The 10,000-nt window shown below is 58.0% G+C and overlaps 1 non-coding gene across 1 annotated transcript; it reads left to right on the top strand.

Annotated features, from left to right (window-relative positions):
* Nucleotides 1-6,493: 6,493 nt before the first annotated feature.
* Nucleotides 6,494-6,612, top strand: LOC131873777 (5S ribosomal RNA). The gene has a single exon (XR_009371676.1). It is a non-coding gene; the product is annotated as a 5S ribosomal RNA (ribosomal RNA).
* The last annotated feature ends 3,388 nt before the right edge of the window (nt 6,613-10,000 follow it).

Raw genomic sequence — 10,000 nt, 5'->3', positions numbered from 1 at the left:
CTAATTTCCAGAAAAGGCAAAAAAAAAGTTGAGATTTTAAAATTTTCGTTTTGAAAGATAGTGAAAAAAACGGAATGCGGGTGCCATCTTGAGCCCGCCCTGGTGCGCAGCCCAAGCAAGTTGTGCGCACCAAGGTGCCCACCTTGGCCAAGGTGGGTCATGGGGTGGGTCCTAGGGTGGGTAACGGGGTGGGTAACCAGGGTGGGTGTGCACCAACCCTAGCCAGGGTAGGTCACGTGGTGGTTGTCGGGGTGGGCGTCAAGGAGCCAAGGTGGGTGGCAAGTAGCCAAGTTGCGTGCCAAGGTGGGTGTCGGGGTGGGTGCCAAGGAACCAAGGTGGGTGTCTGGGTGGGCGCCAAGGTGGGAGCCAGGGTGGGTCCCAAGGTGAGTGCAAAGGTGGGTGCCAGGGTCAAGGTGAGTGCCAATGTGGGTTCCAAGGTGCCAGGGTCAGGGTGAATGCCAATGTGGGTTCAAAGGTGCTAAGTTGGGTGCGAGGTTGGGTGCCAGGGTGGGTGGGTGCCAAGGTGTGCTAGGTGGAAGCCCGAGTGGGTCGGCATCCCATGGGTGTCGAGTTGGGTGCCTGATGGGTGCTTCTTGTCAAGTTTTAGTCGTCGGGACTCATTTCGAGCCTTAGAGGTTGTTTCTTGTCTGGTTGCCCTGTCTTCGACCTGGGAACCAAATTTTGGTCCTCGGGTCCCATTTTTTTTTGTCACGCATCCCACTTTTGGCCTGTGGCCTTTTCGAGGTCGATTCTCGTTTTGGGCATCAGAGCATGTTTCTTCACCTAAAACCCAATATTTGTGCGCAGCCTAGCCATGGTGTGCGCAGCCCAGCCAAGGTGTGCGCACCAAGGCGCCCACCTTGGCGAAGGTGCACGCAAGGTGCGCACTCGAGGCAAACTGGACAATTAACCCAACTTTCGACTTCGCGCGCACCTACGCACCTTGGAGCGCACTTCGAAGCGCTCCTTGGTGCGTACCAATCTTGGGCACCTCGGAGTGCACCATGGCGCCCACCAAGGTGCGCACCCGGGGCAAACCGAGCTCCGACTTCGTGTGCACCTTGGAGGACACAAAAGGTACGCACCATGGCGCCCACCAAGGTGCGCAGCCTAGCCAAGGTGTGCGCATCAAGGTGCGCACCCTAGCGAAGGTGCGCACCTGGGGCAAACCAAGCTCCGACTTCGTGCGCACCTTGGAGCGCACAAAAGGTGCGCACATCGGAGCGCACCATGGCGCCCACCAAGGTGCACAGCCCAACCAAGGTGTGCGCACCCCGGGCAAACCGAGCTCTAAATCATGCGTACCAAAGGTGCACGCCATCTTGCGCACCTTGGAGCACACTTCGGAGCCCTCCTTGGTGCGCACCGATGTTGCGCACCTCGGAGTGCACCCGGGGAAAACAAGTCAATTAACTCAACTTTTGACTTCGTGCGCACCTCGGAGCACTCTGGGGTTCACACCTCGCAGCACACCAAGGTGCGCACCTTTGATGCGCTGCCTTCACCAATTTCCAGAAAAGGCAAAAAAACATTGAGAAGGTGTGCGCACCGAGGTGCCCACCCTGGCGAAGGTGCATGCGAGGTGCGCACCCGGGGCAAACCGGGCTCTGACTTCGTGCACGCCATGCTGTGCACCTTGGAGGGGCATGGTGCGCACCTTGGAGCACACTTCGTAGCGCTCAATGGTGCCCAACCCAACCAAGGTGCCCACCGTGGTGAAGGTGCACGTGAGGTGCGCACCCGGGGCAAACCGGGCTCCGACTTCGTGCACGCCGCACCTTGGAGCACACTTCGAAGCACTCCTTGGTGTGCACCATGGTGCCCACCAAGGCAGGCAACCCAGCCGAGGTGCCCACCCCGGCGAAGGTGCACGCAAGGTGCGCACCCGGGGCAAACCGGGCTCCGACTTCATGCACACCATGGTGCCCACCAAGGCGCGCAACCCAGCCAAGAGGCCCACCACGGCGAAGGTGCACGCGAGGTGCGCACCCAGGGCAAACCGGGCTCCGACTTCGTGCACGCCGCACCTTGGAGCACACTTCGGAGCGCTCCTTGGTGTGCAGCATGGTGCCCACCAGGGTGCGCAACCCAGCCAAGGTGCCCACCTCGGTGAAGGTGCACGCGAGGTGTGCACCCGGGGCAAACCGGGCTCCGACTTCGTGCATGCCATGGTGCGCACCATGGTGCCCACCGCGGCGAAGGTGCACCCGAGGTGCGCACCCGGGGCAAACCGGGCTCCGACTTCATGCACCCCGCACCTTGGAGGAGAATTCAGAGCGCTCCTTGGTGCGCACCATGGTGCCCACCAGGGCGCGCAACCCAGCCAAGGTGTGCACACCAAGGTGCCCACCCCGGCAAAGGTGCACGCGAGGTGCGCACCTTGGGCAAATCGGGCACCGACTTCGTGCACGCCGCACCTTGGAGCACACATCGGGGCACTCTCGGGTTCGCACCAACATTGCGTACCATGGTGGGCACCTTGAAGCATACCAAGATGGGCAGTGAGGTGCGCACCTTTGATGCGCTGCCTTCACTAATTTCCAGAAAAGGCAAAAAAAAACTAGATTTTAAAATTTCCGTTTTGAAAGATAGTGAAAAAAATGGAACGCGGGTGCCATCTTGAGCCCGCCCTACTGCGTAGCCCAGGCAAGGTGTACGCACCAAGGTGCCCACCCTGGCGGAGGTGCACACCCGGGGCAAACCGGGCTCCGACTTCGTGCATGGCATGGTGCCCACCAAGGCGTGCAACCCAGCCAAGGTGCCCACCGCGGCGAAGGTGCACGCAAGGTGCGCACCCGAGGTGCACACCCGGGGTAAACCGGGCTCTGACTTCGTGCAGGCCGCACCTTGGAGAACACTTCGGAGAGCTCCTTGGTGTGCACCATGGTGCCCACCAGGGCACGCAACCCAGCCAAGGTCTACACACCAAGGTGCCCACCCCGGCGAAGGTCAATGCGAGGTGCGCACCTGGGGCAAACCAGGCTCTGACTTCATGCACGCCGCACCTTGGAGCACACATCGGAGCGCTCCCAGGTTCGCACCAGCGTTGCACACCTTTGATGCGCTACCTTCACTAATTTCCAGAAAAGGCAAAAAAAATGAGATTTTAAAATTTCCATTTTGAAAGATAGTGAAAAAAATGGAACACGGGTGCCATCTTGAGCCCGCCCTGGTGCGCAACTTGGGCAAGTTGTGCACACCAAGGTGCCCACCCTGGCGGCGGTGCGTGCCTGGGGCAAACTGGGCTCTGACTTCGTGCACTGCATGGTGCCCACCAAGGCGCGCAACCCAGCCAAGGTGCACATGAGGTGCGCACTCGAGGTGCACACCCGGGGCAAATCGGGCTCCGACTTCATGCACGCCGCACCTTGGAGCACACTTCAGAGCGCCCCTTGGTGCGCACCATGGTGCCCACCAGGGCGCGCAACCCAGCCAAGGTCTGCACACGAAGGTGCCCACCCCGGCGAAGGTGCACGCGAGGTGCGCACCTGGGGCAAACCGGGCTCAGACTTCGTGCATGCCGCACCTTGGAGCACACATCCGAGTGCTCCCGGGTTCGCACCAACATTGCGCACCTTTGATGCACTGCCTTCACTAATTTCCAGAAAAGGCAAAAAAAAAAAACGAGATTTAAAAATTTCCGTTTTGAAAGATAGTGAAAAAAATGGAACGCGGGTGCCATCTTGAGCCCGCCCTGGTGCGCAGCCCAGGCAAGTTGTGCGCACCAAGGTGCCCACCCTGGCCAAGGTGGGTCACGGGGTGGGTCCTAGGGTGGGTAACGGGGTGGGTACTAAGGTGCATGCCAAGGTGGGTCATGGGGTGGGTGCCAAGGTGGGCACCAGGGTGGGTGTGCACGTATCGAATCGGTCATCGGACCCAACTTCCAACTTCATCCATACCGTAGGGTCTTTAAGGTTGGCACGGTGCGCTCAACCCGGGGAGTCGACCCATTGAAGCATACACCTCCCCTATATAAGCTATTTGTCCGATTCCCACACCTGTGTAGTTTGCACCTCCGACCAGGACATCGACCCCAACTTCCAAACTCAACTGCAACGACGACACCAGTGCCTTGGTATGCACCTTGCGACGCACAGTGCCAACATTCGCCTTCCTGCACATGGCAGGTCATCGGACCCAAATTCCGACCTCATGTGCATACCTACTAATCGAATCGGTCATCAGACCCAACTTCTGACTTTATCCATATAGTAGGGTCTTTGAGGTTGCGCGGTGCGCTCAACCCGGGGAGTCGACCCATCAAAGCATACACCTCCCCTATATAAGCTATTTGTCTGATTCCCACACCTGTGTAGTTTGCACCTTCGATCAGGACATCAACCCCAACTTCCGAACTCGCCTGCAACGACCGAACCAGTGCCTTGGTGCGCACCTTGTAACGCACAGTGCCAACATTCACCTTCCTGCACATGGCAGGTCATCGGACCCAAATTTCAACCTCGCGAGTATGCCTACATATCGAATCGGTCATTGGACCCAACTTCCGACTTCATCCATACCGTAGGGTCTTTGAGGTTGGCGTGGTGCGCTCAACCCGGGGAGTCGACCCAACGAAGCATACACCTCCCCTATATAAGCTATTTTTCTAGATTCCCACACCTGTGTAGTTTGCACCTCCGTTCAGAACATCGACCCCAACTTCCGAACTTGACTAAAAAGACCGCACCAGCGCCTTGGTGCGCACCTTGCAACGCACAGTGCCAACATTCGCCTTCCTGCACATCGCAGGTCATCAGACCCGAATTCTGACCTCATGAGAATACCTACTAATCAAATCGGTCATCGGACCCAACTTCCAACTTCATCCATACCGTAGGGTCTTTGAGGTTGGCGTGGTGCGCTCAACCTGGGGAGTCGACCCATCGAAGTATACACCTCTCCCCTATATAAGCTATTTGTCCGATTCCCACACCTGTGTAGTTTGCACCTCCGATCAGGACATCGACCCCATCTTCCGAACTCGCTTGCAACGACCGAACCAGTGCCTTGGTGCGCACCAAAGGTGCATACTTTTGGAGGGCACTTTTGTGCGCTCCAAAGGTGCGCACTTTTGGAGGGCACTTTTGTGCGCTCCAAAGGTGCACACTTTTGGAGGGCACTTTTCATGCGCTCCAAAGGTGCACACCTAGGTGAGCACCTTCGACCACACCTTGTAGCACACCAAACTCTGACTTTCGACTTCATCCGCAATGCAGGGTCTTTGAGGTTGGTGCAATGCGCACAACCAGGGGAGTCGACCCATCAAACCCAACACCTCCCCTATATAAGCTATTTGTCTAATTCTCATACATGCATAGCCTGCAGGAGCAATTAGGACATCGACCCCAACTTTCGGCTTCTAAACAAAAACAAGGTCTTTGAGGTTGGCGTAATGCGAACAACTAGGGGAGTCAACCCATCAAACCCAACACCTCCCCTATATAATCTATTTGTCTGATTCTCATACATGTGTAGTCTACAGGAGCAATTAGGACATCGACCCCAACTTTTGACTTCTTAATGAAAACAAGGTCTTTGAGGTTGACGTAATGTGCACAACCAGGGGAGTCGACCCATCAAACCCAACACCTCCCCTATATAAGCTATTTGTCTGATTCTCATACATGCGTAGCCTGCAGGAGCCATTAGGACATTGACCCCAACTTTTGACTTCTTAACGAAAACAAGGTCTTTGAGGTTGGCGTAATGCACACAACTTCCAATCGGTAATCGGACCCAACTTCCAACTTCATCCAACTTCCAATCGGTCATTTTGAGCCTTAGAGGTCGTTTCTTGTCCGGTTGCCCTGTCTTCGACCTGGAAACCCAATTTTGGTCCTCGGGTCCCATTTTTTTTGGTCTCGCATCGCACTTTTGGCCTGTGGCCTTTTCAGGGTCGATTCTCGTTTTGGGCATCAAAGCATGTTTCTTCTCCTAAAACCCAATATTTGTTTATTAAGTCTTGGAACACATTTTTGTTCTCGTGGACCCATCATGGATCTTGGAATGCATTTGTGGTCCTTGGGTCCCATTTTGCATCCCGAAACTTGTTTTTGGTGCTTGATCCCTATTTTGGGTGCCCACCTTGCACCAAGTGCGCACCCGGGGCAAACCGAGCGCCTTGGTGCACCGGGGCAAGATCGAGCGTACACCCGAGGCACCCCGAACATGAACCAAGGTGCACTCGGCCCACATGTGAGTGCAGGTCATTGTGCCTGAGGTGGTGTGTGGGCACCGCGTTGTAGACGGGACACTGCATGCACTTGGGCGGGTCAGGTGCGCACACGACGCCCCGTCCGGGTGCATGCATGTAGGCCGGGCCGGGTGCACACCCGACGCCCTAGCAAGGTGCGCACACCCGGGCAGGGCTCACACTTGGCGAACGGGGAACACTTGGTGAGGGAGGGTGTGCACCTCGACGGGGGTGGGTGGCAGGGGTGGATTCGCACGTGGGTTGCAGTTTGCTAAGTACACACTACAACAAGCTCATAACGGGTGCGATCATACCAGTGTTAGTGTACCGGATCCCATCATAACTCCGTAGTTAAGCGTGCTTGGGCCGGAGTAGTACTAGGATGGGTGACCTCCCGAGAAGTCCCAGTGTTGCACCCTTTTTTAGTTTTTCGTCGGGCGTCGCAATGCTATTTGAATTAACCTTTTGCCCATTTGCGTTCTCGTCAGGGCCAGGCCGGGCCAGGGTGCAGTGCCCGCACTACCGCACGCGCGGGGGCGACACCGAGCGCGCACCCGAGGCGCCCCAAGCACACAAGCCACGGTGCAACCCAGGCGTTGTGCACCCACCCTGGTGCGCCCGAGGTGCTGGGCGCGCACCCAGGTGAAATCGGTGTGCACCTCGGCCAGTGCGCGCACGGTCGAGTCGCGCACGTTGGCCAAGGTGCACGGTGATGTTTCTTAGTCTAAGGTTCCGCATCAGACGCCCGGGATAGGTGAGCGAAGCTGGGCGGGGCTAGGTGCACACCCGGGGCAGGTGCACGCAGCTGGAGAGAGCTTTGGAGCGCATCAGAGGTGCGCACCTTGGAGGACACTTTGGAGCGCACCAATGATGCGCTCCATTCAAAAGTTTCCTGAAAAGGCAAAAAAAGTTGAGATTATAGAATTTCCCACTTGAGAGATTGTAAAAAAAAAATTGAAAAATGAAGGAAACACGGGAGCCAAGGTGTGCGCGCCCGGGTGCGCAGCCCATCCAATGTGTGCGCACCAAGGCGCCCACCCTGGAAAAGGTGCACGCAAGGTGTGCACCCGAGGCAAACCGGACAATTAACCCAACTTTCGACTTCCCGTGCACCTACGCACCTTGGAGCGCACTTCGGAGCGCTCCTTGGTGCGCACCAATCTTAGGCACCTTGGAGTGCACCATGGCGCCCACCAAGGTGCGCACCCGGGGCAAACCGAGCTCCGACTTCGTGCGCACCTTGGAGCACACAAAAGGTGTGAACCTCGAAGCGCACCATGGCGCCCACCAAGGTGCGCAGCCCAGCCAAGGTGTGCGCACCCCGGGCAAACCGAGCTATAAATCGTGCGCACCTTGGAGCAAACTTCGGAGCCCTCCTTGGTGCGCACCGATGTTGCGCACCTCGGAGCGCACCCAGGGAAAACAAGGCAATTAACCCAACTTTTGACTTCGTGCGCACCTCGAAGCACTCTTGGGTTCGCACCTCGAAGCACACCGAGAAGCGCACCTTGGAGGGCCATGGTGCGCACCTTGGAGCACACTTCGGAGCGCTCAATGGTGCCCAACCCAGCCAAGGTGCCCACTGCGGCGAAGGTGCACGCGAGGTGCGCACCCGGGGCAAACCGGGCTCTGACTTCGTGCACGCCGCACCTTGGAGCACACTTCAGAGCGCTCCTTGGTGCGCACCATGGTGCCCACCAGGGCGCGCAACCCAGCCGACGTGCCCACCCAATCGAAGGTGCATGCGAGGTGCGCACCCGGGGCAAACCAGGCTCCGACTTCGTGCACGCCATGGTTCCCACCGCGGCGAAGGTGCACGTGAGGTGCGCACTCGAGGAAAACCGGGCTCCGAATTCGTGCACGCCGCACCTTGGAGCACACTTCAAAGCGCTCCTTGGTGCGCACCATGGTGCCCACCAGGGCACGCAACCCAGCCGAGGTGCCCACCCCGGCGAAGGTGCATGCGAGGTGCCCACCCGGGGCAAACCGGGCTCTGACTTCGTGCACGCCATGGTGCGCACCATGGTGCCCACCGCGGCGAAGGTGCATGCGAGGTGCGCACCCGGGGCAAACCGGGCTCCGACTTCATGCACGCCGCAACTTGGAGCACACTTTAGAGCACTCCTTGGTGCGTACCATGGTGCCCACCAGGGTGCGCAACCCAGCCAAGGTGTGCGCACCAAGGTGCCCACCACGACGAAGGTGCACGCGAGGTGCGCACCCGGGGCAAACCGGGCTCCGACTTCGTGCATGCCGCACCTTGGAGCACACATCGGAGCGCTCCTTGGTGCGCACCATGGTGCCCACCAGGGCGCGCAACCCAGCCAAGGTGTGCGCACCAAGGTGCCCACCTCGGCGAAGGTGCACGCGAGGTGCGCACTCGGGGCAAACCGGGCTCCGACTTCATGCACGTCGCACCTTGGAGCACTCTAGTGCGCAGCCCAGCCAAGGTGTGCGCACCAAGGTGCGCACCCTGGCGAAGGTGCGCGCTCGGGCAATTAACCCAACTTCTGACTTCGCGTGCGCCAGGGTGGGAGTGCACCCAACAATCGGGCCTGGGAGGTTGCCCCATCTTGGCCCCTGGATGAGAAACCCCTCTTTGGAGCCCCGCCCAGCACTTGGACGAAAAAAATGCGGCCCAAGGGTTTTGCCCAGCTCGGCCCCCGGATGAGAAACCCCTCTTCGGAGCCCCGTCCAGCACTTGGACGAAAAAAATGCGGGGGCCCTTTTGTTCCACACGAGATTTCTGTTCTCGTTGAGCTCATCTTAGGACACCTGCGTTATCTTTTAACAGATGTGCCGCCCCAGCCAAACTCCCCACCTGACAATGTCTTCTGCCCGGATCGGCACGCCTAGACGCACCTTAAGGCCAAAAACAGGGGCATTGCCCCGTCTCCGCCTCACGGAATAAGTAAAATAATGTTAAAAGTAGTGGTATTTCACTTGCGCCAAAACGGCTCCCACTTATTCTACACCTCTCAAGTCATTTCACAAAGTCGGACTAGAGTCAAGCTCAACAGGGTCTTCTTTCCCCGCTGATTCCGCCAAGCCCGTTCCCTTGGCTGTGGTTTCGCTAGATAGTAGATAGGGACAGTGGGAATCTTGTTAATCCATTCATGCGCGTCACTAATTAGATGACGAGGCATTTGGCTACCTTAAGAGAGTCATAGTTACTCCCGCCGTTCACCTTGGCATCCACCTTAGCACCCACCCACCTTGGCACCCACTCTAGCACTCACCCATCCTAACACCCAACTTGTTACCCACCTTGGCACCCGCCCTCGCGTCCACCTTGAAACCCACCCACGCAGGAGCCCACCTTGGCACCCAACCCAACACCCAAGCCAATGCGAGAAACCGCACCAAACGCTCTGACAAAAAAAGAGGGGGCACTCCAGTAACCCCGCTTCGGAGCGCACCCGGGTCAAACCCAGCCAAGGTGCAGGCGAGGTGCGCACCCAGGGCAAACCGGGCTCCGACAACGTGCACGCCGCAACTTGGAGCACACTTCGTAGTGTTCCCAGGTGCACACCGTGGTGGGTAGCGAGGTGCGCACCTTTGATGTGCTGCCTTCACTAATTTCCAAAAAAGGCAAAAAAAAACTAGATTTTAAAATTTCCGTTTTGAAAGATAGTTAAAAAAATGGAACGCGGGTGCCATCTTGAGCCCGCCCTGGTGCGCAGCCCAGGCAAGGTGTATGCACCAAGGTACCCACCCTGGCGGAGGTGCGCACCTGGGGCAAACCGGGCTCCGACTTCGTGCACGCCGCACCTTGGAGCACACTTCAGAGCACTCCCTTGTGCGCAC

The sequence above is a fragment of the Cryptomeria japonica genome, chromosome 2, assembly GCF_030272615.1.
Source record: "Cryptomeria japonica chromosome 2, Sugi_1.0, whole genome shotgun sequence".
Classification (NCBI taxonomy): Eukaryota; Viridiplantae; Streptophyta; class Pinopsida; order Cupressales; family Cupressaceae; genus Cryptomeria; species Cryptomeria japonica.
Note: the sequence above shows the minus strand (reverse complement) of the source record. Positions and strands in the feature narration are given on the sequence as shown.